This window comes from Dendropsophus ebraccatus, chromosome 11 (assembly GCF_027789765.1).
Source record: "Dendropsophus ebraccatus isolate aDenEbr1 chromosome 11, aDenEbr1.pat, whole genome shotgun sequence".
Lineage (NCBI taxonomy): Eukaryota > Metazoa > Chordata > Amphibia > Anura > Hylidae > Dendropsophus > Dendropsophus ebraccatus.
The window spans coordinates 17,812,637-17,837,625 of record NC_091464.1 but is presented as its reverse complement, the minus strand read 5'-3'; the positions used below and the strand labels follow the sequence as shown (position 1 = coordinate 17,837,625).

The 24,989-nt window shown below is 45.0% G+C and overlaps 1 long non-coding RNA gene across 3 annotated transcripts in view; it reads left to right on the top strand.

Annotated features, from left to right (window-relative positions):
* Positions 1-24,232, top strand: part of LOC138767665 (uncharacterized) — a 44,621-nt gene extending 20,389 nt beyond the window's left edge. Inside the window, exons 4-5 of one of the 3 annotated variants that reach the window (XR_011358833.1) lie at positions 22,869-22,949; positions 24,068-24,232. This is a non-coding gene — a long non-coding RNA (uncharacterized lncRNA). Of the gene's footprint in view, positions 1-3,660; positions 3,817-22,868; positions 22,950-24,067 lie in introns of those variants that run through there. The other 2 variants (XR_011358835.1, XR_011358832.1) reach the window with 2 other exon arrangements.
* Positions 24,233-24,989: the final 757 nt, after the last annotated feature.

The window sequence follows — 24,989 nt, the reverse complement described above, 5'->3', positions numbered from 1 at the left end:
GGGCGTAAGTTTACGCCCGATGTCGTTAAGGGGTTAATATTTTATTATTCAAACAATGAATTAAAGGTGTTGTTTGCACTAGGAGGGATTGTTTACTATGTTACCCAGGCTGCACTAATAAATAGCAAAATTATCTGAAAATGCTTTTAGGGCTCTTTTTACAGTCATAACATGTGGATGTTTTGGGGACATTGTTCACACACACAGTAAAATAAAGGTAAAATACAGCCATCATTTTGGGGTACAAATACGGTCATATTAATGTGCTCCATTGAAATCAATGGGAAATGGGACAGCAAAGCACACATTGTATAGTATAATGACAGTAATTTATTATGACTGTCATAATAATGAACATACTGTACTCCTTATTTACTATGTGTTTTTGCAAAAAAAAAATATATATAAATATTTTTCACCTGTTCACATTTTTTTCACCATATCATTTAGTCCAGTGTTAATAGCCTTCTGACAACCCCCTGGCCTGCTATGTAAAGGCCTCTACAGAGCCATGCTCACAGTTACAACACACTGCACTAAAGCAGTACATAGTTACCAACATTTGAATTTTTTTTTTCCAGGGACACTCTGGCTTTGACAATGAGGGGTGTGGCCTATTGTGAACGTGGTTTGGGGTGTGGCTTTTCATCAGTGTTTAGTTTTTTTCTCTTCTGAATTTTCACTATATTGTCCTTATTGTATGTAAAAAAAATCTAAATTACCATATTTTACGGCGTATAAGACAACTTATTAACCCTGAAAAATGTTGTCAGAAGTCAGGGGTGCTCAAAAATGGCCCGCATTCCCACCGTATGAGGCGACCATTTAAAAAAAAATAAACAGTTAACTCACCTGGGCCCGTTCCCGACCTCCACGCGTCTTCTTTTCTGCTCCCTTTCCCGGCGCAGCCAGTGTGACGTACACTGACTGCGACGGGGATGCCTGAAGCTCTCCCGAGCAGCCAAGCGTCTAGTCGGAGACACTTGGCTGCTCAGGAGAGCTTCGGAAGAATGACAGAGGCGTCGGGTACTTCTGGAGCCTCCCGAAGCCTCTGTCATTCTTCCGAAGCTCTCCTGAGCAGCCGAGTGTCTCCGATTAGATGCATGGCTGCTCGGGTGAGCTCCGGGCATCCCTGGCACAGTCAGTGTACGCCACACTGGCTGCGCCGGGAACGGGAGCGGAGAAGAAGATGCGCGGAGGCCGGGAACAGGGCCCGGGTGAGTTAACTGTTTGTTGTTTTATTAATTTAGATGCAGTTAATATTTTCCGGCATATAAGGCGAACCCCTGACAATCTCTTTAAAAGTCAGGGGTCGTCTTATATGCCCAGTCGCCTTATATGACGGAAAATAGGGTATATAACCCCCCTTAATAAAAATCAGCTCCCTTTTTCCTATTTTACAAATAAAGGCTATGTTCACACTGCGTACGAATCCGTACGCATTTCGTACGGCGCCGTACATGTGCGGCTGAAACAGCGGGCGTGCAAATATTCGATGTGCGGGCGGATGCGTACGCAATGTGTACGCAATGCGTACGCATTGCGAACGTATGCCCGTAGTCTACTTACGCTTCCTGGGCCCCCTACGAAGCGATCTGACAGCGGTCTTTTACTTGGAAATCTTCGCCTAGCTCCGGACACCCCACAGAACCTTTTGGATCGGCATAGAAGAGTGCAAAAATGAAGAAATCACCACTTCGTACGGAGCCGCGGGATACGCTGCGGGCGTAAGTTACAAGCCTTCCGGCGGGAAACGATGGTCTGGTTCATTTCTTACGGCGCCGTATACGATCCCGGCGTACATTCGTACGAAGTGTGAACTGTGCAGCCGGGATCGTATACTTTGCATTGTACGCTAACTACGTAAGTTTCCGGACGCATATTCACGGAGCTTACGTAGTGTGAACATAGCCAAAAAATGTTAAAAAAAAAAAGAGTAAGCATATTAACTATCGCTGCGTGCGTAATTGTCTATTATTTACTAAAATAGGGTACAGTTTAAAACTATTGGTGATGGCCCAAATAAAGAGAATTAAAAAAATGACGTCTTTTTAGGTGATCATGATTATTATTAATGTCCGTCATTATAAAAAAACAAAAAAAAAAACAGGTTTTTTTCTTCTTAACCTCTTAACGACGCATGACGGGTTTACCCGTCATGCGGCCGTTAAGTGTAAACAGAGAGGGCTCCCGGCGTGAGCCCTCTCTGCAGCGCGTGGTCCCCGGTTGCTATGTGCAGCCAGGGACCGCGTGTATTAGCCGCCGCGGCCGGCTAATTAACCATTCAAATGCAGCTGTCAAAGCTGACAGCTGCATTTGATGGCAGCTGTGCCCCCTCTCCCTGGTGTCCAGTGGGGGATCTCCCCCCCGCGATGCGATCGCGGAGGGGAGATCCGTTCTAATTAGCCGGCCGGGGCTCAGCATCGGAATGACGCTGATCCCGGCTCGGCAATCTATTTAGATGGTCTGCAGCAGACCATTATAATAGAGCCATGATCTGATGGATCATTGCTCTATTATATACACAGGATTGATCTCAATGGGAGATCAGTTCTGTGTATATAGAAGTCCCCCAGGGGGCTTATTACTGTGAGTGAATGTAAAAAAAAGTGTCATTATTAATAAAAAGCCCCCTCCCCTAATAAAAGTCAGAATCACCCCCCTTTTCCCATTTTACAAATAAAAGTAAACAAATAAATAAATAAACAAACATGTTTGCTATCGCCGCGTGCGTAATCGCCCAAACTATTAATTAATCACATTACTGATCTCGCACGGTAAACGGCGTAAGCACAAAAAAATCCCAAAGTGCAAAATTGCGCATTTTCAGTCGCATCAAATCCAGAAAAATTGTAATAAAAAGAGATCAAAAAGTTGTATATGCGCAATCAAGGTACCGATAGAAAGAACACATCATGGCGCAAAAAATGACACCTCACACAGCCCCATAGGCCAAAGGATAAAAGCGCTATAAGCCTGGGGATAGAGCAATTTTAAGGAACGTATATTTGTTAACAATGGTTTTAATTTTTTACAGGCCATCAGATACAATATATGTTATACATGTTATATATCGTTTTAATCGTAAAGACTTTAGGAACATATATAACAAGAAAGTTTTTCCATAGGACACACGACGTAAAAATGAAGCCCCCCCCAAAGAAAAATAATTGCGTTTTTTTTTCCAATTTCACTGCGTATATAATTTTTTTCTGGTTTCGCAGCATATTTTATGGAAAAATTCAGCCTGTCATTGCGAAGTACAATTAGTGACACAAAAAAAAAGGGCTCATGTGGGTCTGTAGGTGTAAAATGCAAGTGCTATGGCCTTTTAAGCACAAGGAGGAAAAAACGAAAACGCAAAAACGAAAGTTAGCCCGGTCCTTAAGGGGTTAAAAAAGACAGTGTGTGAACATAGTCTAATGGTGAAATGAACCAGTACACAAATGAAAATTATGGCTCTTAGAAAACAAGCTTGGAAAAATTAAAATGGAGAAATTAAAAATGGTTGTACCCTCAAGGCTAAAATAGGCCATGTCATTAAAAGGTTAAAGTTAAAAAATAAATCCCTTCTATTGACAATGTAGGACTAATTAGCAGAATGTTTTATTAAATATATATATATATATATATATATATATATATTGCCTTCTAACACAGGAGAAGACAGGAAGACGAAGAGGAAGAAGAGGAGGAGGAAGAAGATGAAGAAGGGGAAAACAAAGAAAAAAGAGATTTGCTTAGTGCTATAACTGGTCTTCTTGATGATTAATAAAACGCAATGTTTTATCTCTCAGTAGCACAATTATTATTAGTTGTGCCATACCTATAAAAAAAGCATATTTACCTGATACAATGGTCTTTTTTTTTTAACATTTCCATGTGATGTGTAAATTTTTTAAAAGGACAGTTGAGCTTTAAGCATTCATTTCAATCTTCATAATTCAATTGAATTCAAAAGTTGTTCAGTCCTTATAACCAGGTTATAAGGGAGTCACCCCACATAATGTAAGTGACCTAAAGAAACGCTTCATCATCCAGACAGGGTCATCCGGCTGGTACTTAAGTACCGGCCGGGATGATCCATGCAGAGGCCGGCCGTTCTGTGACCCGGCCGGGGTCACGGAACGGCCGGTCTCTCACGACGTGTGAACATAGCCTAAAAATGATGGTTATATAGAGAATCCTGGTGGCTGCAATCTGTGGGTCACAACCATCAGACCTGAAGGTCCAGCAATAAATCTCTACAGTGCCAGCTGTTATCAGAGGATTGTCAGGGCTCAGTGTGTGGAAGTGACCTCAGAATTCTCACCATACCGTCACACTGTACTAACCAAATCAGTATACCAAGAATAATACCAATTTACAAAACAAAAATTATTTTTAGTGATTAATACCACCATACCATTATCAATATCCAGTATACCAAGACCAACAATACGAGTATATAATTAAAAAATATTATCACAACCCCTTCACCACCACCTCCATGCCATTACTAAATAACATCCAGAAATATCCACAAACATCTGGAAATACCAATATCCCCTAATACACTGATCCATTTAGCGGTAGATACTAATGGTACACAGGCTCTGCACACCATGTAAGTGATTACAGTGCAGTTACATCCAGTGACTCACAGGGGGAGTCTTCTACAAGTGATTCACATTCTTTGATTGCGGCCGCTCACTTTTCACTTTCTTCTCCATCTTGCTGGGCCATCATGAAGACTTTTCCTGGACACAGTGCATCTCCACAGAATCTCCCAGACAAATATTTTAGACTGCTCACCCCAACATTTTCCTCATCTCTATTCAAAGTCCACATCTGCTTCCATGGTAACTGTGCTTCCTCTGTGCCCCCATATAAGCGATTACCCACAGTGTGTGCCTCCAAATAGTCTGTCCCTCTGTGTCCCATATAATAGATTTTTTTTCTAGGCAGTGTCCCCCTGTCCCTCTGTGTAGCATACCCTTCATCAGGGCCGATTCTAGGTTTTCTGCTGCCCGAGGCGAGAATTTAAATGGCACCCCCCCCCCCCCCAATAACGAATAGTAGTTAAGAAATCTATGTAGCCAACTGCATAAACAGATATATGCATATATAGATATATACTAGCAGCAATATACAGCACATATGTACTAATTATGAATACATTGCACGGATATATTCTTTTTATGGTGTTCACCGTGCAGAGAAGTAGTGTAGTTTTTGTTTAGTTCAGACATTTCTATAGATATATATAGTTTCTATAGTCTCAGGGTATGTTCACACTATGGAATACACTCAAAAATTTCAAGTGGAAGTCGTGTGGCAGACTCTGCTTGAAGTTTCATCTGTCCCATTGACTCTATGATATTCTCAAGCTCAATCCACCGTCCGCCTAAAGAATTGAGCTTGAGAGTCAATAGGACAGGTGGAACTTCAAGTGGAGTCTGCCGCGCGGTCTCTGCTTGAAATTTCCGAACGTATTCCATAGTGTGAACATACACTCATATATATTTTTGTTTGGATTTTTTTATTTGAAAAAAAAGAGAAAAGTAGTGATTTTCATTTTTTATACGGTGGATTAATTTTTTTTTACATCTTTTTACAGTACACTGCAGTAATAATGTAAGTAGTGTATACTAATCCTTATGGTATGTATTCCAGCTTGCAGCTATAACTATGGCATCTTGGGGTTTTCTATTGCTTCTCCAGCAAGGTGAATATGTGTACAGGCTCGCTGTGGGGACGCTTATACCACAACAGAATGCCAGTCACTGATGACAGCTGGCAACCCTGGGCATAGACTGGGCTCAGCTTCTAAGATCCCTCCATACCTATACAGGGCACATGTGCTGTACATACAGAGCAGATTAGATACACACACACACACACATAAATACACACACATATATATATATATACACACACACACACGCATGCACGCACACACACACACACACACACACACACACACACACACACTAACCTCCTGTATCTGTCTTCTCTCTAGTAGATGTCACATCCCAGGCCAGCAGTGGAGGGGTCAGGAGGTCAGGCTGTATTGGAGGGGACAGGGCACACACAGCTTCCAGTCATACCTGCTGTGTCGGCTCTGCTGTGGTGCTGGGCCTCCCTCCCCTTCCTCTCTGCACCGACACAGACAGCCAGCATAGGAGACCAATTCTTCCTTTTCTATCCAGTCAGGTCAGACAGCCACCCCCAGTGACCAGGCTGTCACTGAGCTAGGGAGAGGGGTCCAGGGCCGGCTCCAGGTTTTTGTGGGCCCTTGGTCGAGAGAGCCTCAGCGGGCCCCTTTGTATAGCACACTTCGGGGCACACCTACCAAACCTACCGAAAAAAAAACGTAATTCAGTAACTCACTGGTGACGTCTTCTTTGATCTGAGGTGATCGCTCTCCGTTTCCTCTCCATCTGGCCCAGACCACCATGATGATTTCTTCCAGCTACAATTCATCTCTTCAGGACCTGTCAGACAAACATCTTAGGCTCCGCACATTTCCAGCAACTTCCATCCCTTTTTCCCACCCATAGGCTCCTATACAGTAGTAACTCCGCTGCTTGGTGTCATGTGCAGTAAAGTAAGGAGGTGTGGGGTCCCGTGCTGTGCCCCCCATATAGTAATAATGTCCCCATGCTGTGACCTCCATATAGTAATAATGCCCTCTGCCCCCATAGAAATGCCCCCTGCTCAGCCCCAATAGTAATGCCCTCTGCCCCCATAGAAATGCCCCCTGCTCAGCCCCAATAGTAATGCCCCCTGCCCCTATAGTAATGTCCCCTGATCTGCCCCATAGTAATGCCCCCTGCCATGTCCCTATAGTAATGTCCCTGCTCTGCCCAATAGTAATGCCCCCTGCCCCATAGTAATGCCCCCTGCTCTCCCTCAGCACAAGAAAATAAAAAAATAAAATCATACTCACTAATCCGGGTGGGGGAAGGGTCTCTTCTCCCTTGTGTGCGCCTTGTGGATCCACCAGCAGTCGTGATGACGTCATCGCTCTGCGCCTGTTGGTGAGAGTGCATCCATGCTAGAATGGACTAGAATGGAGTTGCTAGAAGGAGGTCGTCCCCCTGGAGTCTGTATTCTAGCTTCTTCACCATAGAGCAGGCTAGAATAGAGTTACAATCAGGAGGCATTACATGAGGTATACCAGGGAACTACAACTCCCGGCGGGTCAAGCCTGTTATTATGGGAAATCAGAGGACATTACAGGAGGAGATATAATAGGTCTACAACCCCCAGCGTGTCCAGCCTGTTATTATGGGAGATCAGAGGACATTACAGGAGGAGATTTAAGAGGACTACAACTCCCAGCGTGTCCAGCCTGTTATTATGGGAGATCAGAGGACATTACAGGAGGAGGTATAAGAGGAGTACTACAACTCCCAGCATGGCCAGCCTGTTATTATGGGAGATCAGAGGACATTACAGAAGGAGATATAAGAGGACTACAACTCCTAGCATGGCCAGCCTGTTATTATGGGAGATCAGAGGACATTACAGAAGGAGATATAAGAGGAGGATTAAAACTCACAGCATACAGAGGGAAGTTATAAGTGAGCCCCGCCCCCTCATGTCACATGACAATGATCACAGGTCCTTCATCCACCTGCATCCTCTCCCGATCTCAGCCCCGCCCCCTTATGACGTCACCTCAGGTCCTTCCCCAGTGCAGCAAACACAGCAGGTCCTTCCCCAGCCCCTCCAGCCCTCCCCCGGACTTGGGGTCGGCAGCACCCGCCCCCCCGGGTGTCGGTGATGCAGCGGGTGTCTGGCTCACTGCTCGGGCAAGTGTCGGGGGCCCCTTGGGCGGCCGTGGGCCCCGGCAATTGCCCGAGTATGCCGGGTGCTGACGCCGGCCCTGGCAGCATCCCCTTTATATAGAATAGGTCTTTCTGTGTAGCATACCCTCCATATACATAGGCCTCTCTGTGCAGCATCCCCTCCATGAATAGCCCCTTCTGTGCAGCATCCACCAATTTACATAGACCGCTCTGTGTAGCATCCCCATATATATATATATATATATATATATATATATATTGGCCCCTCTGTGCAGCATGCCCCCATGTATATAGGCCCCTCTGTGCAGCACCCCCCCCCTAATGTGTATAGGCCCCTATGTGCAGCCATCCCCCCAATGTATATAGGCCCCTCTGTGCAGCATCCCCCCATGTATATAGGCCCCTCTGTGCAGCATCCCCCCAATGTATATAGGCCCCTCTGTGCAGCATACCCCCAATGTATATAGACTCCTCTGTGCAGCATCCTTCCCCCATGTATATAGGCCCCTCTGTGCAGCATCCCCCCATGTATATAGGCCCCTCTGTGCAACATCCCCCCCATGTATATAGGCAGGGCTACCAAACATTCATACAGTGCTGCTGCATCTGACACTGGGGTCTAGTCATGTGGTGACAGCAGCACTGTATCACTGTCTGGGGCCCAGCCACTGGACAGTCAATGAGCAGTGGGAGGGGCCCACCGAAGGACCCTCCGATCCTCCCGTGGCCCAGTCCGGCATTGAATGCAGTGTTTTTCAACCTTTTTAAGCCAAGAACCCCCATCTGATAAGAAGTTTCAGTCAAGAACCCCCAAGGTTTATATCTGACGAAATAAAGTCGAGATCATACTGCCGCCATAGGCTTCTTATAAAGTCTCTGTCAGCAGTCGATTCCCAGATCAGATCCTCCCCCATAACAATGGGACTGATATGTAAGTCCCAGTAATAATGCTCAAGTAACGTCAAATAATAATGCCCCCTTTCTCAGTAACAGTAATTTCTTAAAATCACTTCTACTATTGATTTATGCAAGTTTTTTTAAACTACAGTTACACTTTAATGAATGAATACATACCTGTTGGTGCTCCCCCGGCATCCTCTTACGTGTCTTAGCCAATGACTGGCCGTGGCGCTGTCCCTTAGTTAGTGAATGTCTGAGCGAATGGCTGAAGACACGGGAGAGGACACCGTGCAGACAGATAACCTTTTAAACAAATTTTTGCTAAATTTGCTTCGTTCAATGCTTCACTCATCTCTATATATGGAAATACAATAAGTGTTTTTAGTTTATTTTTTCTTCCACATTTTAGTATTGAAAAGCAATTTTATTTTTTACAATTTACTTTTTATTCTCCCTAAGGGATTTATACAAGCAGTGGTTTGATCTTCAATTGTAAAGCAGGAACATTTTACATTTTCCATAAAATTCACCCGCAACCCAAACAACGCTTTTTATTTGTAGTCAGTTTATTTATAAAGTCAATAAAAATACAAGTTTAAGTTATAGATCAATTGTAACCCATTTGAGACTAAGTTAAGACTCCTAACTAGGTGATGTATTATTTTCTGATCTTTCACCTGTGGTGTCCCACTATTAAGTGTCCTATGCACCTCTCACAAAGCTTTTACTCCAGGTTAAAGTGGTGATGAGGTACTTTGCAGTTCCACGCACTAGGTATCAGTGTTCTATATATTTATGTATTGCACAGCTGAAGTTAGTATTGAGTTAATGTTGTTTTTGTACCATGTTTTTGTGCTGCCCTTTAGGAGGTGCTCTCTTGTTCTCAACCTATCCTGTCCCTTCTCACACACTCACCCCGGTAGGAGGAATTAGTTAGCTCCGTGTGGGAGGAAGTGAGCAGAGCAGTCTAGTCTAGACTTCAGTGTATACAGATGCAGCTAGAGACAACCAGTTCTTCTTTTACTATTTCTTCATTCAATATGCAGTGCTAAGCACTTTAAAGGGAGAAGAGTCCAGGAACAACCTAACCCATACTGAGAACATGTCTAAAAAGCGCAGGGCAGTATCCTGAACACAAGAGTAACTAGCTGGGATAGAACAAAGCTACCGTAAAGAAGGTCTACGTATCCTATCTCGCAGTGCAAATAACTGGGACACCCTCAAATCCTTAGCTAAGCTCAGATAATCAGGGCTGGGGCTTGTAGTACCCTGAAAGAACAGGTCACTCGACACTGTAGGGCACAATGGGGTCAGACACAGTCTAAACATAACCACAAGTACAGATATTTCACTATAAAGTATTTCTTCAAGTTTCGGCAGGGTACACAGCTACACTGGGTTGGGGCTCCTCCGACAAACTCTTCTCCTCTGCTTAACTCTCCAAGCACCACTCTTCTATTTTACTTCTCCAAACACCTCCTTAAGCACGAGTTTGAGCACTAGAGTCTGTATCAAAGATTTCTATTCTGCCAAAGTGTATTGTATTATTAAGGAAAAAGCTCAGAAAAGCTGTTCTATTTCTACAACACTGGGACTCTGTCATACTTTGTACGCACCAGCACCCATACAGACAAACTGCACACCTTGGATTATTTTTCCCCTTTCTGTGGTTGGCAGTACCGATAGTCCGGGTGGGTCAGATGCAAATCAGGACTACCGTGAAAAGAGCCCAAGGGACCCACACAAACCCGGCAGGTCACCGACCATTGGGGAACACAGCTAGCCACCTAAACAAAGCAGGCACCAACATCACTTCTGTGTGCTGGACAAGCACTGGCGTCACGAAAATACCACCTTTGGCTGAGCTGACACAACCACCATTAATAACATCACCCGGTGGATCACCATACACCATCTTGGGCAGTACTGACCTCTCCTTATTCCAAAGGGTTTTCCAGCGCTACAAAAACATCGCCACTTTCTTCCACAGACGGCACCAGTTCAGGTGCGGTTTGCAATTAAGCTCTATTCACTTAAATGGAAAGTTACAATACCTGTGCCCAAACTGGAGACAAGAGTTTTGCTGACTCTGAAGAAAGTGGCCATGTTTTTGTAGCGTTGGATAACCCCTTTAATCCTTCCTACTTCTTCAGCAGAAACAAGATGTTAAAGGGGTCATCCGGCATTAGACAAATTTTAATATATTGCTGCTCTTATATAAAAAACAAGAAAGAGTGCTGTCCCATCTCAGTCAGTGATTGGCTGAGCGGTCTGTCACTCCAGAGACAAGTTTATCTTGGACGTGGAGGACACTGGGTCAGCGTGAAGATGTCAGTTTGGCAGATGTCAGTTTGGCAGTGGGTCAGTAATGGTGTGGGGTGGCATTTTCTTCTCCATGTACTCATCATAGGTAGCCTGACAGCCATTAGGTACCGAGATGAGATCCCCAGGCCCCTTGTGAGACCATATGCTTGTGCGGTTGGCCCTGGGTTCATCCTAATGCAGGACAATGCCAGCCATGTGGCTGGAGTGTGTCAGCAGTTCCTGCAAGATGAAGGCATTGAAGCTATGGACTGTCCTGCCCATTTCCCAGACCTGAATCCAATTGAGCAGATCTCTGACATCATATCTTGCTCCATCCACCATCACGTTGGACCACAGACTGTCCAGGAGTTGGCAGATGCTTTAGTCTAGGTCTGGGAGGAGATCCCTCAGGAGACCATCGGCCACCCATCAGGAGCATGCCCAGGTGTTATAGGGAGGTCATAGACCTCATCAGGAGCATGCCCAGGTGTTGTAGGGAGGTCATACATCTCATCAGGAGCATGGCCGGGCCTTGTAGGGAGGTCATACACCTCATCAGGAGCATGCCCAGGCCTTGTAGGGAGGTCATACACCTCATCAGGAGCATGCCCAGGCCTTGTAGGGAGGTCATACACCTCATCAGGAGCATGCCCGGGCCTTGTAGGGAGGTCATACACCTCATCAGGAGCATGCCCGGGCCTTGTAGGGAGGTCATACAGGCACGTGGAGGCCACACACAATACTGAGCCTCATTCTGACTTGTTTTAAGGACATTACATCAAAGTTGGATCAGCCTGGAGTGTGTTTTTTTACTTTAATTTTGTGTGACTCCAAATCCAGGCCGCCATTGGTTAACAAATGTGACTTCCATTGATGATTTTTGTGTGATTTTGTTGTCAGCACATTCAACTTTTTACAGAACAAAATATTCACTGAGAATACAGAAAAAAAAGGGACAAATTTGGTCAGCTCTCCTAATACACCATTCACACTAGGCAGGAGCACGTTGCTATGGCCGAATTTGCAAACACACAAAAACACAGAAAAATGCAACAGCTCACCGCAATGGCAAGATGCAGACCCAATACAGACATGAAAATAGTTAAAAGCAGCCCCCCCCCTTCCATAAAAATAATGAGGCTCTTAGTTACCACTTGAAAATGGCGTAAACTGCCCCACCACGTTAGGGGTGGCCTCATACTCGGGACAGTCCTATGGCCTCTCCATGGCATGAAATACGCCTATGCTCTGGGCATGCAAGATCCGTCTAATACCAGCAAGAGTAATTACACCACCTGGGTGGGACAGGTGGAGTGCACGAGCATATTTGAGAATGAGAATATTTAATTTATTCAGATTAGGAGGTGTTATTTGACTGTTCCCTTTATTTTTTTGAGCAGCATATATACACACACGCGTTTCTATAATTTGCCTCTGGCTGCAGAGTGGCTTCATTAACTCCTGGGCATATTAATATAAAGGAATATTTGCACAAATATGTAAATCATGTGACTCCCAATATATACATGGACATGAGAACAATAAACAAATGTAACCCCCTAATGTAAACCCCTAAGTTACGGGTATATTTTTTTTTAATAAATTGTTTATTTATAAGAATTTTTCCGTACAAACATAGATTACAGTTACACCAGGCATTAATCAATGAAGTAATAAGTAAAATAATAACAAGTACAGGCATACCCATGTTATATTGGGAGTCAGGACGCTGAGGCCCGGACATGTGAGGCACAAAACATCCTGTTGGGTGACAAGAATTATATCATATGACACAATCCGGGTACGAATCTAGGTTCCCAAAAAGGGAGTCAGAATTTCCAGAACAACCAAGTGCAACTTAAAGTCCCAAAAAGTGGGAGCAAAACTAAACACATATAACACATAATACCGGACAACACAAATCTACAGGCACAACAGGCACAGGAGTGGTCGCTGTGGAGCGGAACAGTTCGTAATAGGTGTCCCATAAGGACCATATTTTGTTGAAAGACTCTACACGGTCCTCATTGGAAGCAGATAAGTACTCACACCTCCTGACCTCCTGCACTCTGTTAATAAGTTCTACTGCTGAGGGGATTAAGGACTGCTTCCAATATTTCGCTATCAGACATTTGGCCGCTGTAAGTATATATAGGAGAAGTCGGGTCGCAGGTTTCCGCATGTTCTTGGGAGGCACATCGAGTAGGTATGTTAGGGGGTCCAGAGGTATGGTCACATGGAGAATTGCATGCAATAGACCCTGGATTCCCACCCAAGAAGGCTTGAGAACTGGGCAATCCCAAAAAACATGCGGAAGAGTACCCACATCTGCGTTGCATCGCCATAAGGTAGAAGAGATAGTGCGGAACAAGCGGTGAAGAAGGTCAGGGGTATGGTACCAATGCATTAGGAATTAGTAAAGGGACGCGTTACATCCACAAGACAGAATAATGAACACTGGCTCTCTAAAACAGTACAACCGGGAAATTACAAATGTGGCCATTGCCGTTACTGTACACATTTACACAATGACAACACAGTACAACTAGGCGGTATAAAGTGGAATGTTAAGGAATTTATTACTTGTCGCACTACTTTCGTAGTGTATGCAATGATATGTAGTTGTGGCTGTTACTATGTGGGTAAAACCATACGCCCTATGTTTAAAAGGTTTTCCGAACACTTGAGGTCTGTTCAGACCGGCTAAGGATGCCCGCGATTTATTGCACACATGCAGGAAGTTCATGGAGGCAATACACAAAACTTATGCTTTACTGGTCTGACACACATACGTAATTTACAGCATGGAGGAAATAGACATAATATGCTATTAAAAAGAGAAACACAAATAATTTTAAGAACTGATGCTTTGGGCCCACTGGGGTTAAATGACCGATTAGATCTTCACGGAATACATCGGTAGTTCATTGTTTTATAAATATATACTGGCTAGTGCATTGTTTTTAACTTGTTTGTCCTATGTATATACTTTTGTACTATGTATGTTGTTAATTAAGACACCTGTGATGTGATGATAAAGGTTGGACTTACAAGTGACGTGTAGGGCCTTGAGGAAGCGTGCTGCGCATGCGCGTGAAACGGCTGCAGCCCATTCACTTTGCCAGCGTCCTTACCGAGCCGCCATGCAATAAAGGCTATTTTATTTCACGAAGACGGTGAGTGCCACAAATTCTTTATTGGGACCGCATTAGGATTTTGTATTGGTTCTCCTCTCATACAAGAGGAGGATTTGGCCGCTTGGGACCAGATCACCTGCCACAGTTTAGGGGAAATAGGTCTACATAAATACTGTTCCCATTTGGCCATGTATGAGTGACGTGTCGGGTTATCAGCTGGGGGGGTAATAGGGATAGTATAGATCTCAGATATAAGGCCCTTGGTGGAGGAAGTTCTCTTGCAAAGGAGCTCAAACCCAGTGGGTTTTGGGAATGGCCTATTATTCGTAATTTCTGAGGCAAAGTAAGACACCTGCTCGTGATATAGTGCAGCCCCTGGGGGTAGCTCGAATCTCTCTCTGAGGGTTCGGAAAGGCAAAACCTGCCTCGTGATGGGACAAACAATATCTGCAAAGTGAAACAGTTGGGCTGTCTGCCAGGAGAGTATGGTGGCCCGGTCATAGCTATTCTGCAAAAGATCAGTATACAGAATTAACCAAATGTCTCTGCTGTGCCGCATAGGGCCCAGGAGCCAAGCTGTGTTCCCAAGTACTGCGGGGACCATATCAACTCAGTGGGGTGGATCGGAGCCATCCACAGTTTTTCAATTTCGGTCCATTTATTGTAGGCAGACAGAGATGTCCATGAAGCTATCCTGCGCAAGTGGACAGCTAGATAGTAAAGAGATACATTCAGTACCGAGAGACCCCCAGAGGACCGTCTCGCACACAATACCGTTTTAGCTATACGGTGACGACGTCCACCCCAGATGAAGTGCATTAATGATCCCTGGAACCTACGCAGCACAGTGTTCGGTATAGGGACGGGAAGAGTTTCCAGTAGATATAAGAATCGGGGTAGAATATTCATTTTAATCGCATTAATTTTCCCAATCCAGGACAGCGGTAAGGCGGACCATTTAGTAAATTGTGCAGAGACATCTCGGAAAAACTGTGGAAAATTGTGTTTATAAAATGTGGAAAAGGATTGGATAATGTTAATCCCTAGATATTTTAAAGTAGTATCGACCCAGCGGAAAGGGTAGGAATGCTGAAGTGTTTGGATTAAAGAGGTGGGCAAATTTACCGGGAGGGCCTCGGTCTTACGAGAGTTGATCTTGTAACCTGACAGAGCACCATACTCCTCCAACAAGGTATGGAGGTTGGGGAGAGAGACCAAAGGGTTCCGTAGGGTTAACAGAATGTCGTCTGCAAATAGGGATAATTTCAACTCCCTATCTCTGACCTGTATCCCCTGAATGTCGGGGGACAGGCGAATCCGCGCAGCTAACAGTTCTATACTTAAAATAAATAAAAGCGGCGAAAGGGGGCACCCCTGCCGAGTCCTGTTATAGATTGGTATAGAGGTAGAAGTTGCATGGGGCATTTTAACCCTAGCCGTAGGAGAGGAATAGAGAGCCTGAACGGCCTGGAGAAAGGCCCCTGAGATTCCATAGGACTGCAGGGCTATGAATAGGAAGGGCCAACTTAGCCTATCAAAGGCCTTCTCCGCGTCAAGACCTAGGAGAAGGCCCTGAGAGTGCGTTTTATTCAATACCTCAATTAAGTCTATGGTAGCCTAATGTTATCACCGGCCTGCCGGTTCAACACAAGTCCGACCTGGTCGGCATGCACTAGACTCGGCAAGAGGGCCCCCAAACGCACCGCCAATATTTTGGTGAAAATTTTTAAGTCAGCATTAAGCAGAGATATAGGTCTATAGCTGGCGGGGTCAGAAGGGTCTTTCCCTTGTTTGGGGATGACCGTTATAAATGAAATCAACATCACAGAAGGAATTTGCTCGTCAACGCTCAAGAAAGAATTAAAAAGGGAGAGCATGTGAGGTTGTAGGATATCTCGAAACGATTTATAGTAGGCATATGGCAGGCCATCTGTACCAGGGGACTTGCCAGATGGAAGGTCCTTAACTACCTCCTCTAGTTCCTCTGCGGTGAAGGGTGCATTGAGGGAATCTAAGTCAGTGGAGGAGAGTCTTGGTAGGTTACAATAGTCAAGGTAAGACCGGAGGAGATCATTTCTGTCGTGGGGGTCATCTGGGAGGTTAGTAGGAAGGGAATATAGAGATGTGTAGTAATCCGTGAAGATAGTGGCAATACCTGAAGGGTCATAGTGGAGATTACCTTGGCCATCTTTCATAGCATATGGGGCTTTTTTAACAGTTTGGTCTCGCAATTTGGACGCCAACAATGTATGGGCCTTGTTCGCCTTATCATAGTACTTGTGCTTTGTGAATGAAAGAAGGCGACTGGCCTTAGACATGGCTAGATCTTTCAATTCATTGCGTATTGCCACTATGTCGCGGAGTAACGGGATAGACGGGAGCCGAAGCATATGGGCCTCCTTAGTACGTAGGAGCTGAATCAGTTCGGTGACACGTAACCGTGCATCTTTTTTGATATGGGAGGAGACAGAGATGCAGTTACCCCGAAATACTGTCTTGTGGACATCCCACAGCGTGGCCAGGGAACTAACACTACCTTCATTCAAGCGGAAGTATTCCTTCAGCCCCGCCGCTAGGTTTTCCTTGTGCGGACGATGCTTCAGTAGGCCCTCGTTAAGTCGCCAATGGCACACCCTAGTAGGTTGCGAGAGGAGGGACAAATCAAGGGTCACCGGAGCATGGTCCGACCAAGTAATGGAATGAATCTCTGAGGATGCAGTAGCTCTCAGGGCTAGAATATTGCTGAGGAAGAGATCTATACGAATGTGAGTGGAATGAGGGTGGGAGAAGAAAGTAAAAGTTTTTTCCATAGGGTGGCAGACTCGCCATAAGTCATACATCTGATGCTGTCTGATCAGCCTGCGAAAGGCCAGGGATAGTTGGGTAGTCCCTCGCGGGGATTGAGCATGGGAGATGGTCTGCCTGTCCCAAATTTCGGAAGGGACAATATTAAAGTCCCCTCCCATCAAAAGTAATGTTGGGGGGAGACGGGAGAGTTTAGCAAGCACCTTTGCAAGAAACCTCGTCTGTCCACCATTGGGTGAATAGACATTACATAGTGTCACTGTAGTCCCCCCCAGGGTTCCTGTCAGTATAACAAATCGGCCACGAGGGCACCAATAAGTATAGCTACTCCTGCTCTCTTTTTGTCTTTTGGCGCTAAGAAGACTGTGGGGTATTTAAAGTAGGCAAATTTGAAGTTGCTCGCCTGGTCATGGTGCGTCTCCTGAAGAAATGCTATATCTGCACGCAATGTGGATAATTCTTTTAGAAGCAGTCTCCTCTTAATATCAGAGTTGAGACCTTTCACATTGAAACTGAGTAATCGCACCATGGTCCGGGTGAGCAACGTCCCAAAAAAAAAAAATCACACTGTATCTGAGCTCTGCGTAGCAGGGCATGAAATATGGCAGGTCAGGGTCCCAGCGAGCCCTCACCTGTTGTGAAGAGCATGGCGTCCAATCAGGAAACGACCAAGCAGGTGTTCCGTTCCTTTCAGGCCACAACAAGGCCTTCGGCAACATATCCTGTGGGAACAAGTAGGGAGACAAACCAAGGACAAGACCAGGGGTTTGACAAAACACAACATCAAAGTCACAAACAAACTTGTTGGAACAAAAAAGTAAAATAAATGAACAATTATACCAAGGGGATAACCTGTAACTCCTCGGTATCCGATAAGAGAAAACAGCCCAAATCAGGAAGGACTGAGGACCAGATCCTTCATGGAAAGGACAGTAGGAGGGTAAGGACTCCTCATCTCTCAGCGGATCTAGGGGGGATATGATCAGAAGGAGAGCAAGGAATTGAATCCTATGACAATTAACTTATCGAAGGGGGAAAGAAACCATGTTTAAGAACAGTAACCATGGCATGTAACTCTAAACTGAGCTGGGCCCTCACTTCTAAACACTGCCTAATAACTGCATCATCAACTAAAGCGGTATTCAAAGTAATAAGACCCAAAACCCCAATTGGTCAACAATGAAGATCCTCCGTGTTGGATCTGGTATGGAGATCATCGATGTGGCAAGCAGATAAGTCAGTCCGGGCTCATCTGCCTTGAAGATCGTGGGTGGTGTTGTGGGGACCTCTGCGCTGTGCGCTTTCTCCGGGACTGTGCCGGTGTCCACACCGGGGTGGGGGGGGTGGGGGGGGGGTGGGGGGGGGTAAGCTCCCAGTTCATCAGGCGTGGAGGGGGGATATCCAGAATATCACAGAATTTCTCCAGGTCGTTTGCCGTTCTCAAAGTTGCCGACCTTCCATCTCTCCTAGCTGTGAGACTAAACGGAAAGCCCCACCTGTATGGGATCTTTAGGTTTTGCAGGATCTGCAGCAGCGGGCGAAGTCTCCTTTTCTGTAAGGTAACCCAGGAGAGGTCTGGGAGGATCTGTAGAGGGGCCCCGTCGAAATCTATCTCCCTCAGTTCTCTTGCTTTCGCCATAATAGTCTCTTTGGTGTTGTAGTCTGTAACACAACATATAATGTCCCGTGGCAGGGAAGATGCATCTCTGGGTCTCAAGGCCCGATGGGCTCTGTCCAGTTGTATTTTGTGGCCTACTGGGGCTCCCAGAATCTGGTGGAAGATGGCTTCTACCGTGCATTTTATATCCACATCCCTGGTAGCCTCAGGGAGACCTCTAATGCGTATATTGTGCTTGCGGCCCCTATTATCCAGGTCCTCTAAATGTCGCTGGTACTCTCCCATAATTGTTTGCTGTGCAGAAATAGTAGTATGGAGTTCACTTATGTACTTGCGTGTATGGTCGTGGTCTTCCTCAACAATTTCAATTCTCTGCCTCATGGATTGTATATCTTGGCGGACCGTAGCAATTTCGGCCTTACAAGTCTCTCTCACCTCAGTGATTAGAGCCCGAAAGTCCTCTTTAGTAGGAAGGTTATGCAAGAATTGAGACCATGGGGCAGTAGGCAAGGCAGCAGTGGCCTCTCTATCCGAGGTGGTAGATTGGGAAGACCACCAGTCCCCACTATCCTCAGGGGTTGTAGCTCTAGGTGGCTGGCGAGAACGCTGGTCGGCCATTTTGTGCACTGCTGGGGTCTGAGGCTCAGACGTGGGGCTTGCAGTGCTGCTTAATTTTTGTGCAGGAAGGCGCTGGGGCAGAGGTGGCAAAACAGCCCCTTCATGTATATGTCCTCCGTCTTGGGGCCCCCTGGGGTCGTGGGACGACTGACCTGCTGTGGCTCTTACTGGGCTCTCCTCATGACCGTCGCTCGTCACGTGGTCCCCTGGCACGAACTGGGCAGCCGATGGGCGCAGTCCGCCATTCTCCGGGGCCTCCGTCACCACAGAGGATCTCGGTGGGGTGGCGCGAGGCGAGTCATCCTCCGGTCCTCTCACCTGAGGCTGCGGGAGCAAGTCTGTGGAAGGAGAGCCCAGATCGGACGCCCGGCGCGTCCGTCTCAGAGGCGTCGGCGCCATCTTGGATCCCAGCTGAGAGGCCACGGGCCGCAGGTACGTGTCCAGTGTGGTGACAGCTGGGCTCGCTGGCCGGAGATTTTTCACCACCGTCTTCTTAGGCCCCTTTTTGCTCATTTCGGGTGGTTTGGGTCACAATAAGGTGTATTTTACCGCTATAAACGGGCAGTGCAGAGCGGAGCTCTCAGCTCATGCGGCCGCTCACATCCCCTTCCGGTCACGCCCCCCAGTTACGGGTATATTAACCAGCTTGGGTATCCAAGAAGTAACCCATTCTTTGGTGATCCATCCTCCTGTACATTTGAGGGGACGCTGTGAAGGATGCCAGTGTATCGGAGGACTGTGACTTTTTTCTCCCCAGGCGGGTTCAGGTCTCCTGTGCAACTGGGTGTACTGGCCTCCTGGAGAGGGAGGACATCACTATGCAAGAGCATGGTTTAGAGCAGGGACTCTTGTCATTGTGATGGGAATCCCTGCTCCTGTAAGCCTTGGTGTTCAAACACCTCAATAACTGTCAGCTGCACAATAGTTCAGCTGACAGTTATCTCCCCTGATTTTGTCCGGATACTTAACAATGTTCAAGTACCGAACAAAACTTCAGGGGCAAATTTAATTCAGATACTGAAGTGGTTGAACACTGAGGGGATAAGAAACAGAGCTATTACTGTATTTACATATATATTTATACACTGCTAAAAAAATAAAAATAAAGGGAACACTTAAACAACACAATATTACTCCAAGTAAATCAAACTTCTGTAAAATCAAACTGTCCACATAGGAAGCGACACTGATTGACAATTAATATCACATGCAATTAGCAAGACACACTCAATAAAGGAGAGGTTCTGCAAGTGGAGACCACAGACCACTTCTCAGTGCCTATGCTTTCTGGCTGATGTTTTGGTCACTTTTGAATAGCATTAGCAAATTCCCCACTTGCTCCATGCGGTCTTCACAGATGAAAGCAGGTTCACACTGAGCACATGTGACAGAGTCTGGAGACGCCGTGGAGAGCGATCTGCTGCTTGCAACATCCTTTAGCATGACCGGTTTGGCAGTGGGTCAGTAATGTTGTGGGGTGGCATTTTTTTCTCCATGTACTCGTCAGAGGTAGCCTGACTGCTATTAGGTACTGAGATGAGATCCTCAGACCCCTTGTGAGACCATATGCTAGTGCGGTTGGCCCTGGGTTCCTCCTAATGCAGGACAATTCTAGACCTCATGTGGCTGGAGTGTGTCAGCAAATCCTGCAAGATGAAGGCATTGAAGCCATGACTGGCCTGCCCGTTCCCCAGACCTGAATCCCATTGAACACATCTGGGACTTCATGTCTTGCTCCATGCACCAACATCACGTTGGACCACAGACTTCCAGGAGTTGGCAGATGCTTTAGTCCCGGTCTGGGAGAAGATCCCTCAGGAGACCATCCGCCACCTCATCAGGAGCATGCCCGGGCCTTGTAGGGAGGTCATACACCTCATCAGGAGCATGCCCGGGCCTTGTAGGGAGGTCATACACCTCATCAGGAGCATGCCCGGGTGTTGTAGGGAGGTCATACAGGCACGTGGAGGCCACACACAATACTCAGCCTCATTCTGACTTGTTTTAAGGACATTACATCAAAGTTGGATCAGCCTGGAGGCTGTTTTTCCACTGTAATTTTGTGTGACTCCAAATCCAGGCCGCCATTGGTTAATAAATGTTATTTCCATTGATGATTTTTGTGTTATTTTGTTGTCAGCACATTCAACTTTGAACAGAACAAAGTATTCAATGAGAATATTTAATTTATTCAGATCTAGGAGGTGTTATTTTCGGGCTCCAGAGTAGCTTCATTAACTCCTGGGCATATTAATACAAAGGAATATTTGCACAAATATGTAAATCATGTACATGGACATGAGAACAATAAACAAATGTTATTTGTTTATTAATGACCCCAACCCCCAAGTTACGGGTATATTAACCAGCTTGGGTATCCAAGAAGTAACCCATTCTTTGGTGATCCATCCACCTGTGCTCAGCACGTTCTTTATCACACGGTATGTAATCCTTCTATATATTAAGTAAAGAGACTCTGCCAGTAGGTTTAGAATCAATAACGGGTCAGTACCAGTGCTATCATCTCCATTTTATAGAGCTCTGCTCACCTGGATAAGAGCAACTTTTCTTGAATATATTGCTCACTCCTGAATAGGTAAAGGGAATAGAGGAAATGGCTTCCGCTATGCCTGAAGTAATCTCTTGGTGACCAGTCATGGGCTACCTCAAGATTGAAAGTGGCTCACTGTATGGAAGTAAGGAGTATGCTTATGGCACATTCCACAAAACTATTTGAAAAAATTAGAACCGGTATAAAAGTCATTTCCTAATATCTAGTGACATCAAACCATTTTCGCAAAGCTACATATTAGAATGGCAGAGAAGAAAAACAGCACGTCCAAAACGGTAATGTAGGTGCAGATAACCTGGGAACCTTGACTCAGCATTCATAATCCATACAAGCAAAAATAGCCACAGCACACCACTAGTTAAGTGAAAATATTTAAAGGGGTTGGCCACTTTATAGTAAAGCTGTTTTGTTTGTAGTATAAGTAAGTGTACTCACTGCACTTACTGACAGCAGTTCCCTGTGTACCCCATAGAGCTAAAATCGGGCTCCCCTCCTCCAGCATTGTGGTGAGTCTGTCCATAAGATGGCTGACATGGAGGAGCATGTGACAATGACCTGCCTCTAGTGTCCTCCATAGGCCTATACAGGCTCAGTGGTGGACATTGGGGGGGGGCGTGGTATGGTCACATGCTCCTCCATGTTTGGCCAACTTATGGACAGACTCACCACAGAGCAGGACTGCACAGCCTGTAGGAGGGGGTGTATTGTTTTAGTTCCATGAGGTACACAGTTTGCTGCTATCAGTATTTATAGTGATTACACTGTACTATAAAGTGGCCAACCCCTTTCATGGAGTACATTTTAGCATAGCAATTTGATGTTGGAAAGCTTGTATGTTCTCCCCAATGTATGTGGGTTTCCCTCAGCTACTGTACTACTCTCTTAATTAAAAATAGCCTACTGGTAATTAGATTGTGAACACATTGCAGACAGGGACAGGTGGGTATGATGACAATCTCTACAACCCAGCGAGACATGTACATAATATATAAGCAGCATAGGAAGATAAGTATATCACATTACTACAATATATAGGAAACTAACCACATAGGAAAATATCTCACACTTGTTTTAAAGAAGAGGCAACATTTTTGACTCATCAAAAACATTTTTTCCAGACCAGTCATGGCTTTCTTGAAGAAATCCCTTTTGCTTGTACTACTTCTAGGATTGGTTTCCCTTTCCATCTGTGAAAAAGAGTAAGTAATAATATATTATGATGGAAACAATGGATTAAAGGGAACCTGTCACCCCCGGTGACGGGGTGACAGGCTCCCGACCCCCCCGTTAGAACCCCCTATACTCACCTCATCGCGCCGGGTCCCGCTTCTGAAGATGGTCGGGTCACGGAGATATCAGCCACTGCAGCCCGGCGCGCGCGCTGAGAGATGAGTCCAACACCCATAGAGAATGACAGGAGAGTCCAGGGCTCCGTTATTCTCTATGATAGTTCGACTCATCTCTCATCTCATCTTTTAGGGCCCTTTTTACAGCCATAACATACGGCTGTTTTGGGGGATATTGTTCACACATCTTAAAATAAAGGGAAAAAAATACAGCCATAGTTTTCGGGGGAAATGGGACAGCAGATTACATCGCTGCTTCAGTGTGTGCTCCGCTGAATGTAATCTTATGAATTGCTTCCACATTGAACTACCGTTAATATTCAATTATCGTTTATACTTAATTAGTGTGTATTCCATTCAATTAAGTCATACTGTCCACAAACATTTATCCATATGGGACAGGTTACATCTCAATTTTTGTTCTTACTCATTTTTAATAGCTTTTTTAGAAAGAAACTTCGTTTTTTAAATTAAATATTAACTATTAAAGGGGGCGGTACGAATCTGAACTTCAGAAAAGTTTGCCGAACCTAACCAAACTTTTCAAAAGTTTGCTTATCCCTAAATATTAGGTATCGCTGCATGCGTAATTGTCTAGTATTTACAAAAATATGGTACAGTTTAAAACTACTGGTGATGGCCCAGATAAAGAGAATTTAAAAAAATGACGTCTTTTTAGGCAAAATAACGGACATTGTTTTATAAATAACGGTTGTTCATGATCATTATTAATGTACGTCATTATAAAAAAACACAACAGTTTTTTCTCCTTAAAAAAGACAGTGTGTGAACATAGTCTAATGGTGAATTTGTGAAACGAACAATTGAAAATTAACAGAGTTATGGCCCTTAGAAAGCAAAAATTAAAACTGATTGAGCCCTCAAGACCTTTCTATTGACAATGTAGAAACAATTAGCAGAATGTTTTATTAAATATGTATATATACTGTATATATTGCCTTCTAACACAGGAGAAGACAGGAAGATGAAGATGAAAGTGAAGAGGAAGAAGAGGAGGAAGAAGAGGAGGAAGGGGAGGAAGAAGAAGATGATGATGATGAAGGGGAAAATGAAGAAAAAAGAGATTTGCTTGGTGGTTTATTAAGCACTGTAACTGGTCTTCTTGATGGTTAATAAAACACAATGTTTTATCTCTGAGTAGCACATTATCATCCATTGTGCCTTACCTATAATAAAGCATATTTACCTGATATAATGGTCTGGTTTTTTAACATGTCCATGTGATGTGTCAATTTCAAAAGGACAGTTGGGCTTTAAGCTTTTATTTCAATCTTAATCATTTCCATTGGAATAAAAAGTTGTTCATACCTTAGAAAACCAGGTTATAAAGGAGTCACCCCACATAATGTAGGAACTAGAGATGAGCGAACCTGGAGCATGCTTGAGTTGATCTGAACCCGGACTTTCGGCATTTGATTAGCGGTGGCTGCTGAAGTTGGATAAAGCCCTAAGGCTATGTGGAAATCATGGATATAGTCATTGGCTGTATCCATCTTTTCCAGACAACCTTAGAGCTTTATCCAAGTTCTGCAGCCCCGGCTAATCAAATACCGAACGTTCGGGTTCGGATTCACTCGAACCCGAACCCGGATCGCTCATCTCTAGTAGGAACGCTTCATCATCCAGACAGGGTCAGAGAAGGGTTTCTGGGGATTACCTTTAATTAGTCTTTCAAATTTGTCCCTAAAGCAACTAATGCAGTGTTTCTCAACCTTTATAATCCAAGAACCCCCATGTGATGAGATGTTCCAGTTGAGAACCCCCAAAATCTGACAAAATAAAGCTGAGATCATACTGCCGCTATAGGCTCTGTATAAAGTCTCTGTCAGCATTTAATTCCCAGATCAGGTCCCCCCCATAACAATGGGACTG